The following is a 27753-nucleotide window of genomic DNA, read 5'->3' as shown; positions in this document are numbered from 1 at the left end:
ACATAAGGTATAACAGTAATCACATCAGTTTCATCCTACACATAGTCACAGTAAAGTATAACAGTAATCACATACAGTTACATCCTATACATAGTAACAGTAATAACATACAGTATGACAGTAATTGCAGTTACATCCGGTACATAGTAACAGTAATGACATACAACAGTAATCACAATACAGTTTCATCCTATATATAGTCACATAACAGTAATACCATACAGCATAACAGTATTCAAATATAGTTACATCCTATACATAGTCACAGTAACAGTAATAACATACAGCATAACAGTAATCACATACAGTTCAGTAATCACATACAGTTACATCCTATACACTCATCGTAAAAGTAATAAAATACAGTATGACCGTAACAATGCAGTTACATCCTATACATAGTCAGAGTAACAATAATAACTACAGTATAACAGTAATCACATACAGTTACATCCTATACATAGTCACAGTAACAGTAATAACACACAGTATAACAGTAATCACATACAGTTTCATCCTAGAGATTTAAAAAAGTTCAGTTACAGATTTAAAAAAGTTCAGTTACAAATTTGCTGTTCTGAACTGTTTGTGTTTCTTGGAGGCCATTGTTTGCTTGGGCTAAAGGGAAGTCTCTGTGTTCATCAGTGGCAGTGATAAACATTGAGCAGCCTGCCTGCCCCTGTGGGAGTGGTTACTGCCTTGAAACTGTAGTTTTATTGGCCATTTTGGGTCAATTCCAAACTCCTTGATCTCCCTCTCTTAAAACCCTCTTTTGCGTGGTTTTGCGCATTTTTGCACATAGCGCAACATCGGGCAGTGCCGCCTAATTGGGTTTAAACTATTCCTGGCTCCACAAAGTCTGCTCTTCACTTTTTCCCTTAGAACTGCTCTATCTCTCAAATTAAACACCATATTCTCATTCTAAGGCCCCTCACTGGTCCAAATAAGTAATCTTACAAGTTAGCACTAATAAACCATAAGCACTACTTACTCTTATACTCTCTACGATTACCTTGTCCCCTATTGGTCCATTTTAATTCAGTTCCCTATATTACTCTAGCATGTCCAAAGGTCAGTCAATGGTTTCCTCTCCAGTCCAGCTGGTGAATCTGGGAATTTTGAGGCAATGTTACAACTGTCTCATGTACATGGACAACCCTCTCCTCCTCCAAACAGGTTCAAATATATGTGAGAGATGCAACCATATAGCCAAACTGGAGGCTGAGCTCTCTCATCTCAAAACTGGTGTAACCAGTCAGGAGGAGAAGGTAACCTCACACAACACAATTCCAGTATCACACAGTCCCACCACAACAGCGAACCAAACACATAAAAACATACTCGGAGGCTCTAAATAAAAATCTACCCAAGCAACAGAGACCTCCAAAGCAGACATCCAAGCAAACGCTACCCCAAAACAAAACACGTACAACACATAGCACACAAAGTCAGTGTGCCAAGCAGTCACAGCCCTTAAGGCTGAATAACACACCTGATACTCTTGTAATAGGTGACTCTATTGTCAGACACACTGACGTCCCGCTCACCAGGCTGAATAAAGAGAAGGTCACAGTGAGCTGCCTCGGGCGCTAGGATCCACCACATAATGCAAGCACTCAGGTCACTCCAAAGCAAATACAAATATGACTCAGTCATTGTACATGCTGGAGTGAATGACCTGAGACGTACCTCCCTCGACTACATGAAAAGAGACATAGAGGAGCTCTCTGATCATGTAGCCCAGGCCGGTATGACCCTGACCTTGAGCAGCATCTTACCCTCACCTAGAATGATGCCACAGTATAAAGACAAAATGATCGATTTTAACAATTGGCTAAAATTTTGGTGTCATTCAAAGGGGATCCAGTGTCTGCCAGCCTGGGATGACATGCTCGACAAGCCACGTTGCTTCACTAGGGACGGCTTGCACCTGTCACCCCTGGGCTTTCGGATATTGGCAAAGGCTCTCGCCACCCCCATAGTGCCTTTTTTAGGCAAGGCTCAAAGGTCAAACCCACCTCCATAGACAGCACAAGGAACAAGAAACTAAGGGTAATGCTGCTAAACGCCAGAAGTCTTAACCTCAAGATGCATGCACTCGAAGCTCTCCTCAGTATGGAGAACATCGATATCTGTGAAGTGACAGAAACCTGGTTCAAGGCTCGAGGGAGCACCCCAGCACTACCAGGTTATACCTCATATCATGCTTTTCGGCCCCAAAACCCGGACTGAACCACAAAAGGAGGGGGAGTTTCCATATTTATCAAGGATATCCACACTTCCAGGTTAGTGGCATTGCACGAAGTATCGGAGACCATCCATGTGCAACTGACAGTGGGCAAGACTGCTTTTCAGTTTACACATCCTACAGACCACCCTCTCAAAGTCAGGAATCCCACTCGGCTTTCCTGAAAACATTGGAGAACATGAAGATCTCTCTGAACACCATTATATTGGGCGACTTCAACTACCCAAACATAGACTGGGAGCATTACTCAAGCCCCAGCACCGTAGCCCAAAGGTTTCTGGAATTTATAAACTCAAATGCTATGGAACAACTAATCACCACTCCCACAAGAGGGGAAAACATATTAGTCCTGATCATTACCAACATGGGGACTCTATGCTCCATACCAGAAGTATATCCCTCATTGGTAAGATCAGACCATAAATTAATTTCACTGGATATCCACATCCTGATCCCACCCCCAGCCCAGAAAACCACAGTGAAAAACTTCTCAAAAGCGAACTTCACACTTCTCAAAACTGAAGTGGAATCCTTCAAGGCCCCAGGGCCAGTGGAAACTATGGCCCAAACTGCAGAATCCTATATAAACGCATTCTACGGACATCTCCAGGAATGCATGGATCATGCTATCCCAAACAAAATCAAGACCCAATCATCCAAAGGCAGGCGTCCAGTCTGGTGGACCCCAGCCATAAATAAACTGTACAACAGAAGGAGGAAGCTACTACATGATAGAGCAAAATCCCTAAAAGGGAAGGCATCTCTGATCAGTACTAGCAAAAATTACGATCCCTCATAAAATCCTCCAAGGCCAGCTTCGAGAGAAAAATTGCACAGGACACTAAAGACAATCATAAGGCTATTTTCAGTTATGTTAGGAGGCTGGGATACAACCCACAGACGGGTTCTGAGTTGATTCTAAATGACAAAAATACACTGAACCCACAGACATCGCCAATATCCTGGCAGACAGGTTCAGTGCAAACTTCTCCACCCCCTCCCCCCCAAAAGAGCAAGTATCTATCCCAGCAGAGTGCAGCCTCCCAAACATCTCTGATGCTCAGGTGAAGGCTGCCCTCTCCAAAGCAAAAAACACTGCTTCCATGGGACCAGATGGCGTCCCGGGTTGCGTCCTACATGAACTCCAAGAAGAACTAATCCCTCAAGTAAAACTGCTGTACAATCTCAGCCTCACTACAGGATAGTGCCAAAAGAATGGAGTACAGCAACAGTGGTCCCACTCCACAAAGGTGGCGCCTCTGCGGACCCTGGAAACTATCGCCCCATAAGCCTGACTAGCCTAGTCTGCAAGGCTATGGAGAGGATCATCATGGAACTCATAAACAAAGACATTGGGGACCTACAGACACTAGATCCTACCCAATTTGGCTTCGTCAAGGGCAGATCCTGCCTTTTGAACCTGGTCGACTTCTTCGAAACAGTCACCAAGGTCATAGATGAAGGGAAGGTTGTCCACACAGCCTATCTGGACCTCGCAAAGGCATTTGACACAATACCCCACTCGGGCATCATAGATAAGCTATCCAGCCTAAATATAAACCCCTATGTCACAAGATGGGTCGCAAACTGGCTCAAAGACAGAACCCACAGAGTGAGAGTTGCTGGAGCCATGTCAGACTCGAAACCGGTCACAAGTGGCGTCCCACAAGGTTCTGTTCTGGGACCGCTCTTGTTCGGTATATACTTTTCTGAGGTACAGGCCAACGTGGGAGGACTATGGCTCACCAAGTTCGCAGATTACTGCAAACTGGGCACCATAATCAACTCTCCAGCTGACACAAACATCCTTCAAAAAGGTCTCGCAGAGATGGATAACTGGTGCCAGAGCCATGGTCTAAAGCTAAATGCCAAAAAGTGTATAGTCATACCCTTTGGCAAAAACAATGTGCCCACAAATTACCACATAGGTGGTAACCCATTAAGTACAGAGAAAGTAATTAGGGATCTGGGGACCCAAGTTGATAGCAATCTCTCCTTTGACAACCACATTGCCAAAGTGGTTAGAAAGACCTTCTACATAGCCCACCTCATCATGAAAGGATTCACATCTAGATCAAGAGAGGTAATCGTGCCCCTTTATTCATCCCTCATCAGGCCCATCATAGAATACAATGCCCCTTTGGGATGTACCTTACCCGACACCTGCAGCAATTAGAAAGACCCCAAAAGTACCTCACCAGGAGGATCAAGGGACTCAAACAGATGCCATATGCTGCTCGGTTAAAAAACTCCAGCTCTACTCAGTTGCATACCGCCTACTTGAGGCGATCTATGCCTGACATATAAAGCTATGTCCAACCCAGAATTAATGGACATGCTCCACCTCAGTAAATCTAAATCCCTTAGAGCCACGTGCTCAAGGGACTTGAACCTCAGCACAGAAATAAATAGAACATGCTGGAGGGACAGATTCATAACACAGAGGCTCCCTTCACTCTGGAATAGAATTCCAATTCATGTTAGGTAGAGCACCTCACTGACTCTCTTCAAGAAGAATCTTGATGAGTGGATGGGGGATCGTAGGTTTGTCCCAGGGATTACTTCCGTGTCACTATTAGACAGAGGCACAGTAAACTAAACTTTAAAAAGGGCACAATATACTCAAATCAAGGGGTGGCGTAAGCCAAACACAATCGGGCTAGGCTTATAAATGCCCCAGGGCAGATAGCCTAGTATGAACCTATGAACCTATACATAGTTACAGTAAAGTATAACAGTAATCACATACAGTCACAGTAAAAGTAGTAACATACAGTATGACAGCAATCAGTTACATCCTATACATAGTCACAGTAGCAGTAATAACATACAGTATAACAGTAATCACAGTTACATCCTATACATAGTCGCATTAACAGTAATACAGTATAACAGTAATCACATACAGTTTCATCCTATACATAGTCACAATAAAGTATAACAGTAATCACATACAGTTACATCCTATACAGTCACAGTAACAGTAGTAACATACAGTATGACAGTAATCACAGTTACATCCTATACATACTAACAGTAATAACATACAGCATAACAGTACTCAATTACAGTTGCATCCTATACATAGTCACTGTAACAGTAATAATATACTGCATGACAGTATTCAAATACAGCTACATCCTATATATAGTCACAGTAACAGTAACAACATACAGTACAACAGTAATCACATACAGTTTCATCCTATACATAGTCACGGTAACAGTAATAACATACGGTATAATGGTAATCACATACAGTTACATCCTATAAACAGTAACATTAATAACATACAGTATTAACATTAATAACAGTTACATCCCATACATAGTCAAAGTAACAGTAATAACATACAGTATAACAGTAATCAAATACAGTTACATCCTATACATAGTCACAGTAACATACAGTATAACAGTAATCACAATACAGTTTCATCCTGTACATGGTCACAGTACAATTTCTTAGAGATGTAAGGCATGAGGGAGGTTCAGGAATAAAATGCAACAACACTTTATGACCAGAGAGTCTGTAGTATTGCCTATTTTAGGGAGTAAAATTTTGGAAATGTTGCAATAGATTGTATATGTGAAGGTATGGTAGCTCATTATTTAATGTCAGGAATGAAGAAGGCATGCTCAGTGGAGTAAATGAATAAGGCATGCACAGTGGAGTACAGTTTGGAATGTGGGGCCTGAAGGTTAAAATAATGTACTGAAGTGCATCAAAGGGTGAAGGGGGTAGTTTTGCTATGTAGTCTGCTTTCTAGCAAGGGAAATTAGTTAGATTTGGTGAGTTTAAAGAGTTATCCTGTTACAGGTAGGGGAGTAGTAAACAGCAAAAACAAAAACTGGATCTGTGGCTCAGGGCACTTCCTGCTGCACATCTTAGACTGAAATTAGAGAAAACAAGAAAAGCAGCTAGACCAGTGAGATATGAGCTCATCGATATTCCAAGTGAATATATAGTGAAGGTGAAGAACAGAAGGAATTAGACACGATAGAGAAGAACACTTGAAAAAAACATGGACAGAAGTTCTTGATAGTGTCCAGAAGGGAATGATACAAAATATTCCAAATAAGAATATTAAGAAAGCAAAATGGCCATCTGTAGAGAACTCAGACGTTTCAGCTGCAATAAGGAAAGTGAAAGGGAATGGTGATAGGAAAGATACGTCAAACCGAATGCAGAGTTTCAGAGAGCAACACAACGAGATAAGGAAGTATATTTAAATAAAAAGCATAAGTAAAAGGAACACTATAGAAAGAAAGGAAAAGAGATCTGTTCAATGAGATTTAGTGATATTAAGGAAAGCTTCCAAGTAGAAAAGGACATAAAATCAAAACACGTGGGGGGGGCACAATCATAATATATTAAACAAGACGTGGCTGGTTAGCAGAAATATAGATAACTATATAAAATGAACTTAAATACTGATACACATGAAGACCTGTCACTTGAGGGAAGGTCAGACTTCCTGATGAGTGAATAAAATGGGGCCCTAGAATGCCTTGCAAATAACAATATCTCAACAAATTAAGGAATTCCATCTGAACAGCTTAAAACCATGCAGAATGATGTGGTCATGTTGCTGCTTGGAAAACACAGTAGGGTAATTATATTAGAAAAGGTCAGTTTACATTCTAATCCATCCCACTGACCCCCCTTCCCTTTTTCATGTACAAAACACTGTCCAACTATAAAGTTATTTTGGAAAAGGGAGCAAATACTTCCCCAGGTAACGAAAAAGAGAGGAGCAATAAAATGAGGATCATGCGGGCAATGTATGTACATATCGCACGATACAGTAATACAACTAAACGCCATAGTGGACACAATCTTGCCTTAAAATTGTTACTTTAATACTAGTGGTCTTATTTACGCAGCAAGATGTACTAAATGTCCTGCTTTTTATGCTGGGAATACAGAAAAATCACTTCACGTATTTACGAACATCTTTACGATATAAGATACAAGAACAGTAAACGCTTTGCACAAACATTCCATTTCCTGCAATGGTTTTCTATCAGTTTTATTTGGTATTTTGGAAATTATCCTATGGGTGGAGCTTGGGAGACTCGTATCGAGTACAGGCAGCTACAGTGGCAATTGAAATTAAATGCTACTATACCCCCCCCACCCCGGGATCAACAACATCATCTCTATTTAAAGTTAAGGTCAGCTAAGCTATGAATTCTGTATACTATGGAAAAAATTCTGTTGGGGACAAAAAAAAACGTTTTTACTATATGTATATGTAGTATGCATGCACATATATCTATCTATGGGTTCCCTTCAGATCATCGAATGGTCATAAAGTCGAATTGCATATGGGCAAGAGGAAAACATTGTTTCTTCACAACATTGAACTATTTGCATGGAGGTCGCTACAGGGAAAAATTCCCATGTACTTCACTGCAAGTGTGATCTCGACGTTGGTATATTTAAGTAGCAGGGTGTGTGTGGGGGGTGCAGGGTGCATAGCCACCCTGCTGCAGCAAAAAAAAAAATATTTCAGGTACGATATTGTCAAAAAACAATGTTTTGTCTTGGCCATATGTGTGTCAACATTATGGCCATTTGACTATCTGAAGGAGAGCCATATATATATATCTATATATATATATATGTGTGTGTGTGTGTATGTATGTATACACACACACACACACACTGGTGTATTTACTTAAATCTGTAGATGGGCAGTTATTTATAAAATAATGAACTTCTCATTTGTTATTCTTATTTGTATTTTTTGGTGTCTTAAATTATTATGTATTTTTACGTGCATTTAATTTTTTTTAATACATATTTATATAACAAGATAAGATGTATACATATACATTTTTTATACCTTTACTCCATTTGTCTTTGTTGTTTGTCATGGTATTTTAAACGTGTATTTGGAATTATTTGATTTAGATCATGTGGTTTTGATTTCACAATACAAGTATTTTGCTATAAAACTTACTATTTGTGATGTAATTTAAGTTCTGATAAAGTCCCTTTTTGGCTGGGGACGGAAGGGCATTTACTTTTTATTTACACGTACTAAACGTTTTATTAGCATTTGTGCCATTGGTGATGAATAAACTGTTTTTGGTTTTACTTTCATCAGTGGTACCGTGGGGTTAAGAGTAATTTGGTAGTGGAATCCTTTCCAGTGTGTTTATTAGTATTTGTGGATTCCTTTTAGCTGCTACTTTTTGTTCTTAATCCGACACATACTTGGGAGTTTCTCGTGACATACTCAGGAGTTTCCTGCAATTTGTGACATAACTCAGTATGCAAGCAAACGTATTTCCTTGTGAAATCTTTGATACATTCAGGGTTCTCTTGGAGCAGAGACTGGCAGTATCCTTGCCTTCTTGCTTTGCAAAAAAATATGTTACTACTCCTGCAAAGCATCCATAAATGTGGTGGATCTTGTCTCCTGGCTTACAATAAGCAGTGGATGTAGGAAATTGTGAAATCACCCCAATGCTTCTTTATTTCCTTCGAATTATTGTAAATACAAGTCTGTTGGAGCTCTCATACTGCATCAAGGTTACCAGTAGTTTCCATTACTTCCTTCCTGGACATTTATGATGTCCGACATTCTTTGAAACATAAGCAGGCTGAGGGAAAACATTATGAACCTCTGCATTTTGAGTGCCAACATTTCAACAGGGAGCCGTGAGTGTAGGAGTGCAAGTGTTTAATCTCCATCAACATTCTAGTTCAGAAGTGTTCACGAAAAATGATAGACTACATGAACACACTCATTCAAAGGAAAGTTAACCACAAAGAGGATATCTTTGGATCAAAAAGAAATGCCACCATTCCATTCTGAGCCTGCATACAAACCAGATAGACCTAATGATTTATGATAAGGAATAGAAAACATATAATCCAGCAGTTACAAAGAAAAGAGAGTTAAATGTTATATGCATATATACCTTTAGGATGTCAGTTATGTCAAGGGTTCTTCAGTCAGGACGGTGTTATGTAGTAGCATCTTATATTCAGGTATTTCTTCATGTATAATAAAGAGGTGTTGCTTATTGCACTTATAGAAACAGATTCTACTGCTGAACAGCAAGAAGAGAGAGAAGGATTAACCTTCAGTCACTGGGGTAGCATTGAACCCAAGTCTTGACCGACTTAGAATGTATATCACTTGTGTAATAAGCTTATACAGTTAGTCTGTTATTTCCTTTCTTGTTCTGAGCAACTGCAAAACCTTTATTCCGTGTATTACTATACTAATCATGTCATTAAGCAAAAATGTTTGTTTTGATTCAGATGTTCAGTACAAGTTAAGCACCTTCTGGTTAACTGTAAGTGGATGATGATGGAGTTAAAGTTCAAAGCTGAAATAAAAAAAATCTTGATAAACAAGGCAGCACGGGGGAAGGCAAAAAACATGCATGAGTCTTACTAAAACCTATTACCTTCTGAAGGCAGAAACATCACAAGGAACTGGCCACTGCCAGTGAAATCCCGGAAGCTGTGGATTGCTGAATGGGAATCCAGAACAATAATGCAACTATAAAATAACAGTCACATGACAAAAGTTTTTCTACAAAATGCCATTTAACCAAAAGGAAATCAAAGGAAAATAAGTTATGAAGAGGGTAGCCATCTGTACAGAAGTGTAATGGTGCGCTCAGTATACCCTTAAGGTTTCATTAGTGGATGGCGCACTGCAGGAACCAGCTTGAGTGAAGTAGACTGACTTGCTAAGGTCAGCTTATCCATCCTAATGAAAACCGTGTCTATTTTATGAACCCAAAGTTCTCTCTAAATGTTTAAATCTAGTCCTACTTAGACATGCTCAGTCAGTCTAAAACTACTTTTATAAAGATCTCACAAAAAGGCCCTAACAGAATGGAATGCACTATCCAGTAATCTATAGTCAAAGGAATACAGTTCTGTTTAAGCTACCAGGATCACCAACTCATTGAGGAGGCTCTATGTTCACTGCTGCTTCTGCTACCAAATTATGAAACCCCTGCCCTCACATTATTTAATAACCCCCTCTGAACTGCCTTTTATGAATGCACTTTGGGAAGACGCTTTCTCTCTCTCTCATGGCAGACATCTATGGACAATTTAAGGGATTTTCTACTTACCTTCCACATGTTTTGGAATGATGCAAACAAGAGCAGGCAATGTTGTGAAACAACAATCTTAACTGTTTTGCAAACGTGCCACCCAACACTACATGTGTAGGATTTGAATATTAAAAATGCTTTATTTATTTTGTACTGTGTGATGAGATATTTTAAAATTAAAAACAAAACGCTGTGGGTTATTTACCATGCTTTTATTACTATGATTATTTTCCTTACAATGTCTGCTAAGCTAAATGTGCTTTTGGTTCAAGGCTATAATTTAATTTTTTTTCTATAGTTTAAAATGGTACTTCATCCTGAGTGAAGTGTGTGTGTGTGTGTGTGTGTGTGTGTGTGTGTGTGTGTGTGTGTGTGTGTGTGTGTGTGTTTCTACATAATGGACTTTTTGTGTCGCATTAGTATACAGTTCCAAATATCCTGGCTTAAGCAACAAATGACTGGCAAACAGTAGATAAAGAATGGAATATAGGAAGGCAGAGCATCACAGCTTTCAGTAAGGATCTCTATTTTTTTAATTCATTACAAAAAATACAGATGTTTTATACTAGACATCTATGACAGCTGCCCCTGAGCTTTGTAATTTGTCCCACCTTGTGATACAAAACACTCTTCAAATGAAGTCCTTGTAACCAATTAATTAGAAAGTTCATAAACTTGTACAAAACTATGTACCACACTCATTCAACATACACTGTGTTTAGTAACCTGATGCTACAGTGCTGAGAGGCTAGGGACGTGACCTCCGATTATCATAACACTTGTATGTATACATATATGTGCTTAATTTTTAACAGAGATTTAAAAAAAAGACATTATTGCCATCCAAAACTTGCTCTAGCTAAACAAAACAGTTACTTGGCCATACTATATTTCCACAGGCTCATAGAAGATTACTGGGCTAACAGATTAAGAGTCATTACAAGCCTAGCCAATATAACCCCATTTTACCTAATACATGGCTTCTAGGGGCAACAGGATGGTATGGATCTGTGCCTATGCCTCGAGTATCTCACAGACTGGTCCTGTCCATTATGGACTTGGGTGCTACCTCAGGTGTGAATTTGCGATTCCCCATCCACTGATCTAAACTGCATTTGAAAAGGCCCGGGGAAGGGCTCTGCATAATGTGAATAGGAAGCCTGTTCCAAAGAAGGGACAATCTCTGAGATACATATCTGTCTTTCCAGTATGTCTACATCATTGATAAGTTTGGATTCCTAGATCAGGTGACCCTTGTGCTGTTTGACTTCTGGATACGTAGCAGCTCCATCAGGGCTGGATTTGTGAGTGCCTTGTAGGTGAGGTATAGGTCACCCCTTAATATTCAGTAGGAGACAATGTAAAGGAATAGGGATTTTAGTCTCTCTTAATAGTACATATTTACACCCTGTATTTTCTTTGTGAGGAGCCTCTGAGTTGCTGTAAGTGCCAAATGGCACAATGTATTTGATTATTGGTCGAGTATAGCAGGACTATACTTTCAATGGATCAGGATGCCATACCTTTAGTTATAAGTTGTGCCACATAGAAGGATTTCCTCCCCACTGTGGACACATGGCAGTCAAAGTTCAGGCTACTATCTATCTGTATACCTAGATCTCTCACCTCAGAGTCTACTCTAAAGGGTGCGCTATTCATGTTGCAATGTGCAGGGGTATTTGACTTCCCAACGGTATAATAATTCTTTTTTACATTTAGTTTTAGGGTCTATATTACATCGTCGAACTCACAGGAGTTCAAACGATGTAATATCGAACCATGAAGTTCGAAACCCAAGAATTACAAAAACACAGAACAGAGATTTTTTTTCCCAGGGAACAAAACCGCTGTTCCGGTACAAAAAAGAAAAAAAACTTACACTTTAAACTTAAACACACACTCCCTACTTAAAAATATCAACTCCGAGATCGCACCACAGTGGAGGAAAAGTACAGTTTGTACCTACCATAAATGTAGATGTTCAAAGATCCACATTGCTGCAGTCCTTACATATGGGTAGTCCGCTGTCCTCGGTCAAAACTGACATCAGGACGTCAGGGTACAAATGCGCATGACCGACATCATATCCTCAGTCTTTTCTTGCCCCAGATGTCAGAAGGCCCTAAAAAGAAAGGCTAAAGCCAAAAAACAGCAAAACAACCAACCACCCTGCCCTAAACATATTTACAATATTTACAATATTCACAACCCAAACCACACAACCACCTCTAACTACAGAGGGGAAGGAGGGACTGCAGCAATGTGGATCTTCGAACATCTACATTTATGGTAGGTACAAAACTGTACTATGTTCTTCATCTCACATTGCTGCAGTCCTTACATATGGGTAGAATCCCAAAGCAGAGGTAAGGGAGGATGGCAAAACTATAAAGCATTAGAGCTGCCAAAATGCCCTGTAAAATTGCAGTGGCAAAACCAGCCCTAGATTTAGAGTAAAGTGGAAGGTGGTAATGCTTTGAGAAAGTATGCACTGAACTCCAAGTAGCTGCCTCCAAAATATCTTTAGTAGCCACCCCTTAAAAAGCTGTAGAAGTGGCAGTAGCCCTAGTGGAATGAGGCCTAATCCCAGCTGGAATCTCCTTACCATGATGGGAATAACAGAAAGCAATACAAAACCAATCCACTTAGAAATAGTCTGTTTTGAAACAGGTTTGCCCTGAGAACCCAAAGCAAATGAAACAAACAACTGCTGAGACTGCCTGCACCCTTTAGCTCTGCTCAAATAAAATCGCAACTGTCTGTGTACACCCAAAGTGTGCAAAATCTTTTCCCCTTTATTCTGGGGGTTAGCATAAAAGTAGGTAAATGAATAGTTTGGTTTAAAGCCACACTAGAAACCACTTTAGGCATAAAGGAAGAAAGATACCCTGTCCTTGTGGAAAATTAGGAAAGGCTCAACCGCCATAAGGGCCTGTAATTCAGAAACCCTTTGGCCAACAAAAAGCAGTCTTCCATGATAAATATTTCAATTCAGTCGCTGCAGGCTCAAAGGTTGTAGAGTGAGTTTCTCCAACACAAAATTGAGATCCCAAGCAGGAGTAGGTCTTATATTCTTTGCCCTCTAAGGAATTGCTTAAACAAAGCATGAGAAAATAATGGTGGGTCACAGTCATAGTGAGCAGAAATTGCTGCAGCATGAACCTTAACAGAGGAGAAGGACAAACCTTTGTCCAGTAACTCAGTAAGGTATTGAAGAGCAACACTTAAATTAGGTTTAGAAACATCAAAGCCCTTTGCTGTACTCCAAAATAAAAATCTCCTCCATTTATCTGCGTACACCTTCCTTGTACTAGGCCTTCTGGGCTCCAAAATAACATTCAAAACTTGTTGTGCTCCAGGGTTTAAAACAGAATATGCCAGGCTGTTAGATGTAGAGAGTGAAGTTTGACATTGAGTAAATGACTGTTCTCCTGAGACAGCAGGTGAGGAATCAAAGGCAAAGGCCATGGAGGCTCCAGACTTCTCAGTCGAGGCCAATCCGGAGCTATTAAAATCATGTTTGGCTTGTCCTGTCTGACCTTCAGGAGTACCTTTGGGAGGAGAGGCAGAGGTGGAAAGGCATACACATGAAGATTGCTCCAATTGAATGAGAGAGCATCCACTTTCCAAGCTGTGGGATGAAACCTTTTGTGCAAAACTTTGGCAGCTGGTAATTTAGTGGAGAAGCGAACAGATCTATGTCTGGAGTTCCCCATAACACTGTCAATTTCTGAAATACATGAGGATCCAATTTCCACTCGTGGGGATCCATAATTTGTCTGCTCAACACATCTGCTAAGGAGTTCTGTGCTCCTGGCAGAAACCTTGCCTGAAGATTTAGCTGTAAACTGAGAGCAGTCTCCCACAAAATCATTGCTTGTCTGCATAGAGGATAAGAATGCGCCCCCTTGCTTGTTGATGTACCACATGACAGTTGTGTTGTCTGTTAGAATCAACACCTGCCCTGGAAGAAGTAACTCCTTGAAAGCTATCAATGCAAATTGGACTGCTAACATCTCCTTCAAATTGATATGTAGATGTTGAAGTCTGGCAGGCCACGTGTCTTGTACCCATTTTCCATTTAGATGAGCTCCCCAAGCTTTGTCTGAGGCATCTGTCGTTAGAAGCTGAAGAGAGTCCCTTGTTTAGGTGACATTCCTGAGCCCACCACAAAAATTCCTTTTGAATGCAAGGTATTATCTGAATGACAGTGTCCATATCTTGGCAGTGCTGTGTCCATACATTTTTGAGATACCATTGTAACTTCCTCATATGCAGTTTGGCATTGGGAAGTACCAGAATACAAGATGCCATGAACCCCAAGGCTTGAAGGACTGTCCTTGCAGTCAGCCTGGACTGACGAGACAATTGGTGGAAGTAAAGAGAAAGATTCTTTTGTTTGTCCGGGGTCAAAAAGGCCATCTGGGATGCTGTATTCAGTCTCACACCCAGAAAGCACATGTCCTGAGAGGGTACTAGACTGGACTTTATTTCGTTCACAGAATACCCCAGGCATCTTAACACTGCCATCACATACTGTAAATGATGAAGAAGTTCGTCCCTTCCTTGGGCCAGAATCAGGCAATCGTCCAAATAAGGATAGATTTGTATTCCTCTTAGCCTGAAGAAAGCTATCACTGGAGCCAGAACCTTCGTAGATAAGCCAAAGGGCAATGCAGAGAACTGATAATGTGAAGTCCCAGCCAGATACTTCCTGCAACTGAGCCTGATAGGAACATGAAGGTAAGCCTCCTTGAGATCCAAAGTCACCATCCAGTGATCCTTGCCCAGCAGAGGTAAAAGCTGTTGTAACGTCAACATTTTGAACTTGGGAATGTCCAGATATGTGTTGAGGATAGATAAATCCAAAATTGGTCTCCACGTGTTCCCTTCTTTGGTACTAGAAACAGGCGAGAATAAAATCCTAGGCCCACTTCTGGCAGAGGGACTTGTATGGCCCCTATTTGAAGTAGTAGAGAAATTTGTTTGTGAGCCTCTAGTCTTTGCTGAGGAGGAACGTCCGGCATGCCTTTGAAAGGAGGCAAGGTATGGAAATAAAACTTGTAACCTTGGTGTATGATATCCAATACCCATCTGTCTTGGGTAATCAAATTCCAATTTTCCTTGAAGAGTGCCAACATTCCTCCCAAAGGTGCTGCCAGGCAAGAAGGATCTGGCAGCTGAAAAGGTAGGTCATTGGGCCTGAAAGGACTGGCCCCTGCCCTCACAAGATTGTGCAGGTGAACTCCTGTTCTAGGTCTGAAAGAACTCTGAGCTCTGCCGATCTACCCCTAGACTGAGAATCATAAGAAGGATTTAGCAGGCCAATTTCTACTAAACGGAGGCTGAACTTGCAAAAAATCTTTAACAGCCTGCATAGACTTAGCCTTGTCTTCCATTTTCTTCAAGACTGACTCCACAGGTGAACCAAACAACACATCAGACTGCAAAGGAGCATCCAAAATCCTTGTCTTAACATGGTCAGATAAATTCTGATCCTTCAGCCAGGCATGCCTGCGAAGAACTGAACTAGTGGCAGCCACCCTGCACAGCATCAAAGCCACATTGTAATGAATGCTTACCCACCTGTTCAGAGACATGCACCAAATCTTGTAATTCTTTACACTCAATGCCTTCTGCCAGAGCATCCACCTTAGACTTCAATTGAGAAAGAAGAAAGTTTTGATATTTCAACATATGAAACTGGCAATTCAAAGCCCTCATAGCTAAGGTAGAAGATGTATAGACCTTCTTTCCCCATCTATCCAAAGCTCTGGCCTCTTTATCTAGAGGAACCGGATTTTTACAACAGAGTCTTTGACACCCTTAGGTCCCTGACTAATAGTTTCTGGGTCCGCCCTAGGACTCTTATAAAGATATTTATGAGCCTCAGGCACCCTGTAATACCTATCCGGTTTAACAGGAGCAGGAGGCAGAGAATCAGGATTAAGTGAAGCCTCTGCAAACACATCTTCCACAACATCCAGAACAGGGGTATAGCCAAGGGCCTATGTTGGGGTAAAAGCAAAAAATCAGAGAAGTCCTGACCTTCCCACTTAAAATGTTCCCTCATAGAATGAAGTGTCTCTGAAAAGAAAAATCCTCTGGAGGAGAAGCAGAAGGAGTAGAATCATCTGCATCAGAATCAGAATAAGGAGAGTACTCCTGCAAGTCTTCGACTCTGAAACATCCAAGCCTGCTCAAAACCTCCCAACTCTGGCTCCACCCTAGGCCTCTTATCAGGAGGGGGCAAAGAACCTCTAATTAGAGTAATCAAATCTTCTGCCATTTTAAGCATGTGCTTCTTGGGCACAGACCCTGCTGAACTAGGAGTGACCCCAACAGAAGCTAAACCTGGCCTGCCTCTGGGAGAAGCCTTGGAAACAGAAGGAGAGGGCCTAACCACCCTAGGAAGGGAGGGAGTACAGTAACCTGAGAAGCCCCTTCAGCCTGACCTGCCTCCTGAGAGGCCACATCCTGCAATATAAAGTCTCCCCTGAGACTCCAGAGAAGGTTTAACTGTTTTGTCTTTCCGAAGCGGGCGCCGGAGAAAAGACCAGCCTAGCACAAATTGAACCTAGCAAAAAGCGACACCCAACAACGTTGTGCTCAGGCCCCAAACAAGGAATACACAAAGAATGATAAATCTGCTTCCCACAAGAAATACAGTTATTCACTTTTTCTGACATCCGGTAAAACACTGAGGCAAGAAAAACAAAATATTTGATGTCAGTTTACCGAGGACAGCGGACTACCCATATGTAAGGACTGCAGCAATGTGAGATGAAGAACATCAGCAAAGCCCCGAAAACAGCACACCGATTTTTTTCCCAGGGGAAAATAAATAAATAAATAAATAAATCTGTGTGCAGTGGCTTCGCTATTTTCATATTTCAAACATTTGTGTTCGATATTACAACATTCAGACTCCTGTGAGTTCGACATTGTAATATAGGCCCTTAGTTTTAGGCCATGGTTCTGGTACCAATCATTTGTTTGCTCTAAACCCTCCTGAAGGCTATCTACATCACTGGGGGATTCAATGATTGCTCCCAGCTTGCAGTCATTGGCAAACTTTGTCATTCAGAGGCCTTTCACATTAGCCTTGACTTCAGAGAACTATATTTTGAACAGTGAGCACTCTGGCACACCACTAGTGACTGGCCTCTTACTGGATCTGGATTCACCCACGTTAACCATGTGTTCCATCAATGAGCCAGTTGGCTATCCATCTGGTGACATTGTATGTTCCAGGAGCAGGTGATACTCTACCAGAAATCTTGTCATGCCATACTGGGCTAGAGAAGATACTGACCTATATCTTTGTTTTATGTTGGTGCTTCTGCAAATGTCTAATTTAGCCAGTTAGAATACAGTTTTACAGCTATAAAAGTTTGGTATATGATGCTGCATATGTTGTAGTACATTTTATTCTGGACAGTTCTTTCATTTTATGTTGTACTCACCATCCTCACAAACATACAGACATCACACAATGAACAAATATATCTGAAAAGAAAATAAAGAAATATACTTGATTTCCACAGTTCCTTTATGTGCAAGTATCCATAAAGCAGATATTATTTTGCCTACAAAGTCTATGTCCTAAATTTCCACACCGAGATGCAAATCATATGAAATCATATCAAGAGTAATCATTTGGAAGGGGTGGGAGATACTGAAAATATCTACAAAAGCATTTCCAAAAAGATTTGAAGTCTACTATAATCCAAAAAATGTAATTATATTTATTTGACATTTGTTAACCAGGTTAGTCCGACAGAGTTGAGGCCCGGGGAGAAAAGTTCCACAATTACAAAAATTGAGTATAAAAACACGTATAAAAACAAACACAGATGCATCAAAAATTAAAAGTGAGATAACATAATATGCAGTAAATGATTAACAACCCCAGAGATCGTATACATTCTACATCATTCAAAACAAGCTATACAATCTTTTCAGAGATTTGACTTGCGTTAATTAAGATATGCAGTATAGTCACTGTACAAAAGAGGTAACATTTTATTGTAGGATATTAGTGAGCAGAATAAAGGTAGGGAGTTAGGTTAGAGTGAGGTGATGAGCATGGGGAGGTCATTCAAGGCAGGTAGCTACAGTGACAGATCCATGTCCTGTTTAGATAGTTTTTAATCGCAATTTTGAATTTTAGTGGATGATTGATATTTCTGATATCTAAAGGAAGTTTACTCCAGGACTGAGTGAGGGAGTAACTGTACAGGCTTTGTCAGAGTTTTGTTTTGGGATTATAGATTTGAAGAAGGTTTTGTTCAGAGCTTCTTAAAGACATAGGAGGGGAGTAAAGGGAGACAAGTGAGGCAATGTTGGGACAGAAGGAGGGCACATACACAACAGAATGAATTATCTGAAGTTTTGAGAGAAGCAGATGGTGAGGAAGTTCTAGCCAGTTTAACCCTTTACGAGCAAGTGGTAGGAATGGTCTACTGCAAATCTAGCAACTTTGTTGTAGGTGGATTCAAGCTTTTGTTAGGAGAATGGTTTGAAAGTTAGTAAGGATTTGAGAGCCATAGAATAGGGTGGGGGATAAGTTGTGAAAAAGTTTCTTCAGTATGACAAATTCCGTATAATCATTCAGAAAACTGTTTATATAAAAGATTCATCTTAAAGACCCCATATAACCTCAAAAATAATCATAATAATGATCTTTCAAAGTTGTTAGGCAACATAAATACTCCACCCATACCATATAATTTTCCTATGAAATATGCATAAATACTATACAGTTTCTTGAATATGACAAAGAAAAAGCAGACCTCACAGTTTTACTAAGTTGAAAAGAAGAGAGCATATTTGACCACATTGATTCTGAAAGCTACTTATCAAACATTAAACCGATTGTACTTCATGAAAAAGGATTATTATTCTGAATACTATGGCATCCTAAGCCTCGACTTTTATGCATATTTAAAATTAACCCTAAACAAAGGATTCTCTCTGTACTACTGGAATACCTTTCCTCATCCAAGCCACATCTGTATGCACCACAATGATATAATCAACATAAGCCATAAACAAAGTAAATTTAATATTCGGTCCAATATACCACAATGCTGCCACTAAGAGATCATGACAGTTAGAAATAACTGCACTGCTAGCCCAAGCAAATATAACACTGCCCAAAAGGTATTCCTGTTTCACTCCTCTGTTTGTTTTAGTATCATTAATGAGTTGCCCATTAAGAACTTAATACAAGTATTTTCAAATATAGACTGTATGGTTGTCAATAACGTGGGATAAAAGGCATAGTTATTAAAAATATCCCATAGCTTGTAGGGACATAAATATTTCACACAAACTCCCCAGCTACATAAAACAAAGTTCAGCCCTGTCTATTTTCAGAAGTAATTTACATTTATGGATGAGAAAAGAAAATTCACCCCATAATGAACAGAAGCAGCTCCTAAATGCTTTATCCCATGCATGGATCCCCTCAAATTATCTGTGGTATAATCCCAGTTATTCTCATTACGGGTAATATATAATTATTGAACATAGGATGGGTAAGACTAATCTATAACCAAATGGGATAGGTTATTTTGAGCACAAAAAAGAAAACTGGCTATGCTTAAAATGGCCTGCAAGGGCAGCTAGCCTAGTACTTACCTACGACCTATGGCTAATACTGTCACATGCTTTGGCAATATCACAAATAAGAATTTTACAATTTGCTTTTTTTAGAATACAGTCAAGCACTTCCTTACATAAAAGCAGCATATCTATAATAAACTTACCTTTAATTCTGTTAACTATTCATATCTAAAAATGTTACCCAATATACTATTATTCTATTTTCTAACATTTTCATGATCATTTTAAAACCAGTATTAGTAAGAGTCAGCAGTCAACAGTTCTTTGCATGCTTTTTATGTATAATCAATAGTACTCCCCCAAGTAATCAGTTTTATCTATAACACCCACAGTTAACCAGTAGTTCAACACTTTTAGACATATATTTGTCTTCTTAGTGTGAAAACACTTTTAATGCTCACAGCTTTATTCAATCTCTTACTGGCAACTCAACTCCATAAAAACTAACTGCCAATCATTAGTGGACCTGAGTTCCGCTGTGGCGACCCCTAACTGGGAAAAGCCAAAAGACAACAACAACTGAAGAAATATAATTTTTAAGCGACTATAACACCAAGTCTAACTCCTTACCATTAATATGTTTTTCTATATTTTCTGTTGTAGTTATAATACATTTTTTAACTTTCCATGCCACAGAAGGCCACTGAGGACTAACGGAATATGTATTATGAACTTACTTTTCAATAAAGTTTACAATCCTTGACTGAAAATATAGCAATTCAATATCAACACTTCTATTATGTTTGATTCCACTATCTTTATATTTAAACAATTAACCTAGAAAGGGAAATACATCTTCTTTCCTACCATGCAAGTGACATTTCTTTTCAATAAATAATATATTATACCTGATCATATATATGCTTTTCCACTGCTTGTACAGAAACTTCATACTTTTTTATGTCAAATCATATAACCTAACAAATACAAAATATTCAGAATTCCTACACAACCAAAAATATTTTTTCAAAAGGAGGAATTTATTTTTACTCTTAGATTTACACTGAATCCATCAACTTTCCCAAGTTATGTAAAAAGGACTCACAGACAACTGATGTTGCCATAAAACACCCATTTGGGAAGCATATTTAGTTTGCATAACATCACCATTCAACTTTTTAATACCCTTTCCTATGTGGATATAGTAATGGTTGCTCTCAATACTTGATAAAATGGCCAAGTGATCAGGCAAGCATGCCAACAGTGATCCACTCTATCCTTCCTTCAAATATCCAAAACAATGAATATACTCAGTTTTACTGTGAAGTATATTTCTTTTATAAGTATAATATTTTGACTTTCTAAAGAATAATCTGCCATATTACATAAGATTACAACAGGCATGTAGATCAGAGCCTATTCCCTTGAATTTCTATGTAGGTTACATGTGAATGTCCAATGATAATATTCATTTTGACCAACATCTATCATTGAGATTTCTTTATGTATAAACTAATATTATTCTATAAGTCTGTTGTAACAGACATTGCGTAAGGAATAACATTTCTCATCATGTTGGTGCCACATTAAAGTTTGCTATGTTAAGTAAGGGAAGGTGTTGATGTCATGATGGAGATATCAGTTATTACTTTGACTACGTGGATTCACAGACTTAGCAATACTGTTAAGATTGCAGTGTATAGCCTGGAGACTCACTGAGTGATGTTAGCAATGAGAAATTGTGTTAGTTGATTGCTACACAGGCACTTTATTTCTGATTCAGGGGGTTTGCAGTTGATGTTTTTTTAAAGCAAGCAGGACAGTAGAAAGTAATAAAACAAATAACCAACAGGTTATGTTAAGGATCCGCAGGAAGGCTCTCAAACAGTAGTATTTACTCCAAAAAGTAAAAGAGCTACGCACTTTCATCCCAGAAAAAAGGACTTAATCAGAAGTAGTGATAAAATTAAATCAGGCACTTTTAAAGGAATACATGTTATATGGTCAGATGGGTAAAGATGCACTATGCCTCTGGCCACTGCTATATAGTAAATCATGGAAATGTTTAAATAACCGTTTGAAACATTTAAAACACTTATATGAAAGTTAAAACAAATTGATTTGTTAAAATGTCTAGGGCTTATAAAAGTTTTTAAACTTTTTTTATCAATGAACTTGATTAATAAGTAAGTTAATCTCTCAATAGTACCAAACCATCTTATAAGAAGTTTCAGCACACACAGAACCGCTCCAGGTGCTAGGTATGTCAGCTATGGATCAGTTTGCCGTAATGTTCAAGTAAAATACTTGTTCAGATCTTATTTACTTATTTGTTAACCAGGTTGCTGGGTTGATATATGGACTGTTTTCTATCACAAACCTAAAAGCAATCACATTCTATGGCAGTGACCATTTAAAATGAAGTGTAGGATTATATTACATATTCATAAGATTTACAGGAGTTTCAAACCTATTTTAGTCTAATGACCATTTAACCTTGCCAATATGTCTTGCCACTAGCCACCCTCTGGGTTTACCACCTTTCCAAGGAAGGAGAGGTGTATTAATCCCGGAATACATCTGAATGCACCCATCCAATTGTCAGTTTTAATACAAAGGAAAATGCAGGATCACATCGTTTAATCTGCACAAAAAGTTTATTCCAGAGAAGGGGAAAGCACTGGGGTGATGACTGTATCGCTGTTTCACATTTTGTTAATTAGCTGATGAACGTTCAGGTCGCTGGTTCTAGCCTTAGCTGAGCCCACTGTATCTCTGATAGTGTAGAAAGTGAGGCACAGGTCATCTTGTCAGGAGTCTGTAAGACACAGAGTACAGGGAGAGGGCTTTTGATCCTAATAACTAAGGTCCGTAAGACCAAAGATCTTTTTTGTATGGAACCTCTGTAGCTTTTCGAGTTTGTTGAGATACTGGGTGAGATACTTTACTATACTTTATAATAGGTTTGAAAAACTGCGGTGGTGGTGCTGCGGTAGCGTTGTCGCCTCACAGTTAGACGTTGCCCATTCGATTCTCAGTTAGAGCGTCTTCTGTGTGGCGACATGCGTGAATGGGCATTCCTTCATTGAAGGTTGTGCGTTAGGCCCGGCAAGCCAGCATGTCAAAATCTACTGCCAATCATAAGCATACCAGAGTTCCGCTGTGGCAACCTCTAACCGGGAAAAGCCGAAAGAAACAAACTTTATAATAGGTTTGATGTGTTGAATATACATGAGGGGCAATTACATCTTTGGATTTAGACAAAATGCCTTTGATACTAGTTGCATTTCTTAGAAAGATTTCCTGACAACAGTTGCCATATAGTGATGAAAGCAGAGGAGACTGTTGTCAAGTGCCCAGGTCCCATTTTGTTTTGTAATACTGTACATTATAAGTAACTTCTGTTTCCTCACATCACCCTGCCCCCCCCCCCCAAAAAAAAATGTTAGCATTCAGTTTAAGCCCGTTTTGCAAATAGCATGTATTAACTAAGGTAAGCTCTTTCAGAAGGGTGTATATATCCAAATATCTGAATGGGTTTTAACAAATGAACCCAGTTTACAGTCATCTGCAAATTTTGTTAACTAGAGATTCTCATTATCATTTTTGAGATCAGGGAAGAAGATGCCAAACAGAAAAGGACTCCCTGAGGGACTTCATTAGTCGTTACCTTAGCATTAGCATATGTTAGCATTATTTGAAGAGGTACTTGCCACACAACCTATGCGAGTTTGCCCTTCAGCCAAATGGCAATCCATCTTACCACATACAAATCTATGTTTAAAGATAAATTACTTACAATTTCAGCAAGAATTATGGTATTTGAATGATTTGGTCAGATCAACTTATGAATAACATGACCATTGTCAACAGACTGTATAATCCTCAGAAGAAATTGACAAGGTTTAACATACATGATCTCCCTTTGATGACACCATATTGGTAAGGGTCAAGCTTAATGACATTTTTAATATCACAGTTAGAGACTTGTTATAAAACAGTCCATAGCTTTGCAGATCAGACTCAAAGTGGATTGCATTGTGAGAACAACCTTGTCAAAGGACTTGACCACAGCTTTGTGGCAGGATTTGGGTATACAGCCTATGGCTAGGCTAAGCTTAAACAATATATGGATAGCATGTTCAGCACGGTTTGGTATGTACCAGGGTATAGCATGTTCAGCACAGTTTGGTATGTACCAGGGTAAAGCATGTTCAGCACGGTTTGGTATGTACCAGGGGATGATGTTTAACAATATATGGATAGCATGTTCAGCACAGTTTGGTATGTACCAGGGTAAAGCATGTTCAGCACGGTTTGGTATGTACCAGGGTAAAGCATGTTCAGCAAGGTTTGGTATGTACCAGGGTAAAGCATGTTCAGCATGGTTTGGTATGTACCAGGGGATGTTGTTTAACAATATATGGATAGCATGTTCAGCACAGTTTGGTATGTACCAGGGTATGTTATTAAACAATATATGGATAGCATGTTCAGCACGGTTTGGTATGTACCAGGGTATGTTGTTTTAACAATATATGGATAGCATGTTCAGCACAGTTTGGTATGTACCAGGGTATAGCATGTTCAGCACAGTTTGGTATGTACCAGGGTATGTTATTAAACAATATATGGATAGCATGTTCGGCACAGTTTGGTATGTACCAGGGTAAAGCATGTTCAGCACAGTTTGGTATGTACCAGGGTATGTTGTTTTAACAATATATGGATAGCATGTTCAGCACAGTTTGGTATGTACCAGGGAATAGCATGTTCAGCACAGTTTGGTATGTACCAGGGTATGTTATTAAACAATATATGGATAGCATGTTCAGCACAGTTTGGTATGTACCAGGGTATAGCATGTTCAGCACGGTTTGGTATGTACCAGGGTATGTTGTTTTAACAATATATGGATAGCATGTTCAGCACAGTTTGGTATGTACCAGGGAATAGCATGTTCAGCACAGTTTGGTATGTACCAGGGTATGTTATTAAACAATATATGGATAGCATGTTCAGCACAGTTTGGTATGTACCAGGGAATAGCATGTTCAGCACAGTTTGGTATGTACCAGGGTATGTTATTAAACAATATATGGATAGCATGTTCAGCACAGTTTGGTATGTACCAGGGAATAGCATGTTCAGCACAGTTTGGTATGTACCAGGGTATGTTATTAAACAATATATGGATAGCATGTTCAGCACGGTTTGGTATGTACCAGGGAATAGCATGTTCAGCACAGTTTGGTATGTACCAGGGTATATTAAACAATATATGGCTAGCATCTTCAGCACAGTTTGGTATGTACCAGGGTATGTTGTTTTAACAATATATGGATAGCATGTTCAGCACGGTTTGGTATGTACCAGGGTATGTTGTTTTAACAATATATGGATAGCATGTTCAGCACAGTTTGGTATGTACCAGGGTATGTTGTTTTAACAATATATGGATAGCATGTTCAGCACAGTTTGGTATGTACCAGGGTATGTTGTTTTAACAATATATGGATAGCATGTTCAGCACAGTTTGGTATGTACCAGGGCATATTAAACAATATATGGCTAGCATCTTCAGCACAGTTTGGTATGTACCAGGGGATGTTGTTTAACAATATATGGATAGCATGTTCAGCACAGTTTGGTATGTACCAGGGGATAGCATGTTCAGCACAGTTTGGTATGTACCAGGGGATAGCATGTTCAGCACAGTTTGGTATGTACCAGGGTATGTTATTAAACAATATATGGATAGCATGTTCAGCACAGTTTGGTATGTACCAGGGGATGTTGTTTAACAATATATGGATAGCATGTTCAGCACAGTTTGGTATGTACCAGGGTATGTTGTTTTAACAATATATGGATAGCATGTTCAGCACAGTTTGGTATGTACCAGGGTATGTTGTTTAACAATATATGGATAGCATGTTCAGCACAGTTTGGTATGTACCAGGGAATAGCATGTTCAGCACAGTTTGGTATGTACCAGGGTATGTTATTAAACAATATATGGATAGCATGTTCAGCACAGTTTGGTATGTACCAGGGAATAGCATGTTCAGCACAGTTTGGTATGTACCAGGGTATATTAAACAATATATGGCTAGCATGTTCAGCACAGTTTGGTATGTACCAGGGTATGTTGTTTTAACAATATATGGATAGCATCCTCAGCACAGTTTGGTATGTACCAGGGTATAGCATGTTCAGCACAGTTTGGTATGTACCAGGGTATGTTGTTTTAACAATATATGGATAGCATGTTCAGCACAGTTTGGTATGTACCAGGGGATGTTGTTTAACAATATATGGATAGCATGTTCAGCACAGTTTGGTATGTACCAGGGGATGTTGTTTAACAATATATGGATAGCATGTTCAGCACAGTTTGGTATGTACCAGGGGATGATGTTTAACAATATATGGATAGCATGTTCAGCACGGTTTGGTATGTACCAGGGTAAAGCATGTTCAGCACAGTTTGGTATGTACCAGGGGATGTTGTTTAACAATATATGGATAGCATGTTCAGCACAGTTTGGTATGTACCAGGGGATAGCATGTTCAGCACAGTTTGGTATGTACCAGGGGATGTTGTTTAACAATATAGGGATAGCATGTTCAGCACAGTTTGGTATGTACCAGGGGATAGCATGTTCAGCACAGTTTGGTATGTACCAGGGGATGTTGTTTAACAATATAGGGATAGCATGTTCAGCACAGTTTGGTATGTACCAGGGGATGTTGTTTAACAATATATGGATAGCATGTTCAGCACAGTTTGGTATGTACCAGGGGATAGCATGTTCAGCACAGTTTGGTATGTACCAGGGAATAGCATGTTCAGCACAGTTTGGTATGTACCAGGGTATATTAAACAATATATGGCTAGCATCTTCAGCACAGTTTGGTATGTACCAGGGTATGTTGTTTTAACAATATATGGATAGCATGTTCAGCACGGTTTGGTATGTACCAGGGTATAGCATGTTCAGCACAGTTTGGTATGTACCAGGGGATGTTGTTTAACAATATAGGGATAGCATGTTCAGCACAGTTTGGTATGTACCAGGGGATGTTGTTTAACAATATATGGATAGCATGTTCAGCACAGTTTGGTATGTACCAGGGTATATTAAACAATATATGGCTAGCATCTTCAGCACAGTTTGGTATGTACCAGGGTATGTTGTTTTAACAATATATGGATAGCATGTTCAGCACAGTTTGGTATGTACCAGGGTATAGCATGTTCAGCACGGTTTGGTATGTACCAGGGTATGTTGTTTTAACAATATATGGATAGCATGTTCAGCACAGTTTGGTATGTACCAGGGTATGTTGTTTTAACAATATATGGATAGCATGTTCAGCACAGTTTGGTATGTACCAGGGTATGTTGTTTTAACAATATATGGATAGCATGTTCAGCACAGTTTGGTATGTACCAGGGTATGTTGTTTAACAATATATGGATAGCATGTTCAGCACAGTTTGGTATGTACCAGGGGATGTTGTTTAACAATATATGGATAGCATGTTCAGCACAGTTTGGTATGTACCAGGGTATATTAAACAATATATGGCTAGCATCTTCAGCACAGTTTGGTATGTACCAGGGGATGTTGTTTAACAATATATGGATAGCATGTTCAGCACAGTTTGGTATGTACCAGGGGATGTTGTTTAACAATATATGGATAGCATGTTCAGCACAGTTTGGTATGTACCAGGGGATGTTGTTTAACAATATATGGATAGCATGTTCAGCACAGTTTGGTATGTACCAGGGTATATTAAACAATATATGGCTAGCATCTTCAGCACAGTTTG

The 27753-nt window shown here is 39.4% G+C and overlaps 1 protein-coding gene across 5 annotated transcripts in view; it reads right to left on the bottom strand.

The window, feature by feature from the left end:
* FAM163B (family with sequence similarity 163 member B) overlaps positions 1–27753 on the bottom strand; it is a 1080770-nt gene that overhangs the window by 821626 nt on the left and 231391 nt on the right. The gene's annotated exons all lie outside the window — the stretch shown is intronic.

The sequence above is a fragment of the Protopterus annectens genome, chromosome 16.part0, assembly GCF_019279795.1.
Source record: "Protopterus annectens isolate FY-2018-M chromosome 16.part0, PAN1.0, whole genome shotgun sequence".
Lineage (NCBI taxonomy): Eukaryota > Metazoa > Chordata > Ceratodontiformes > Protopteridae > Protopterus > Protopterus annectens.
Note: the sequence above shows the minus strand (reverse complement) of the source record. Positions and strands in the feature narration are given on the sequence as shown.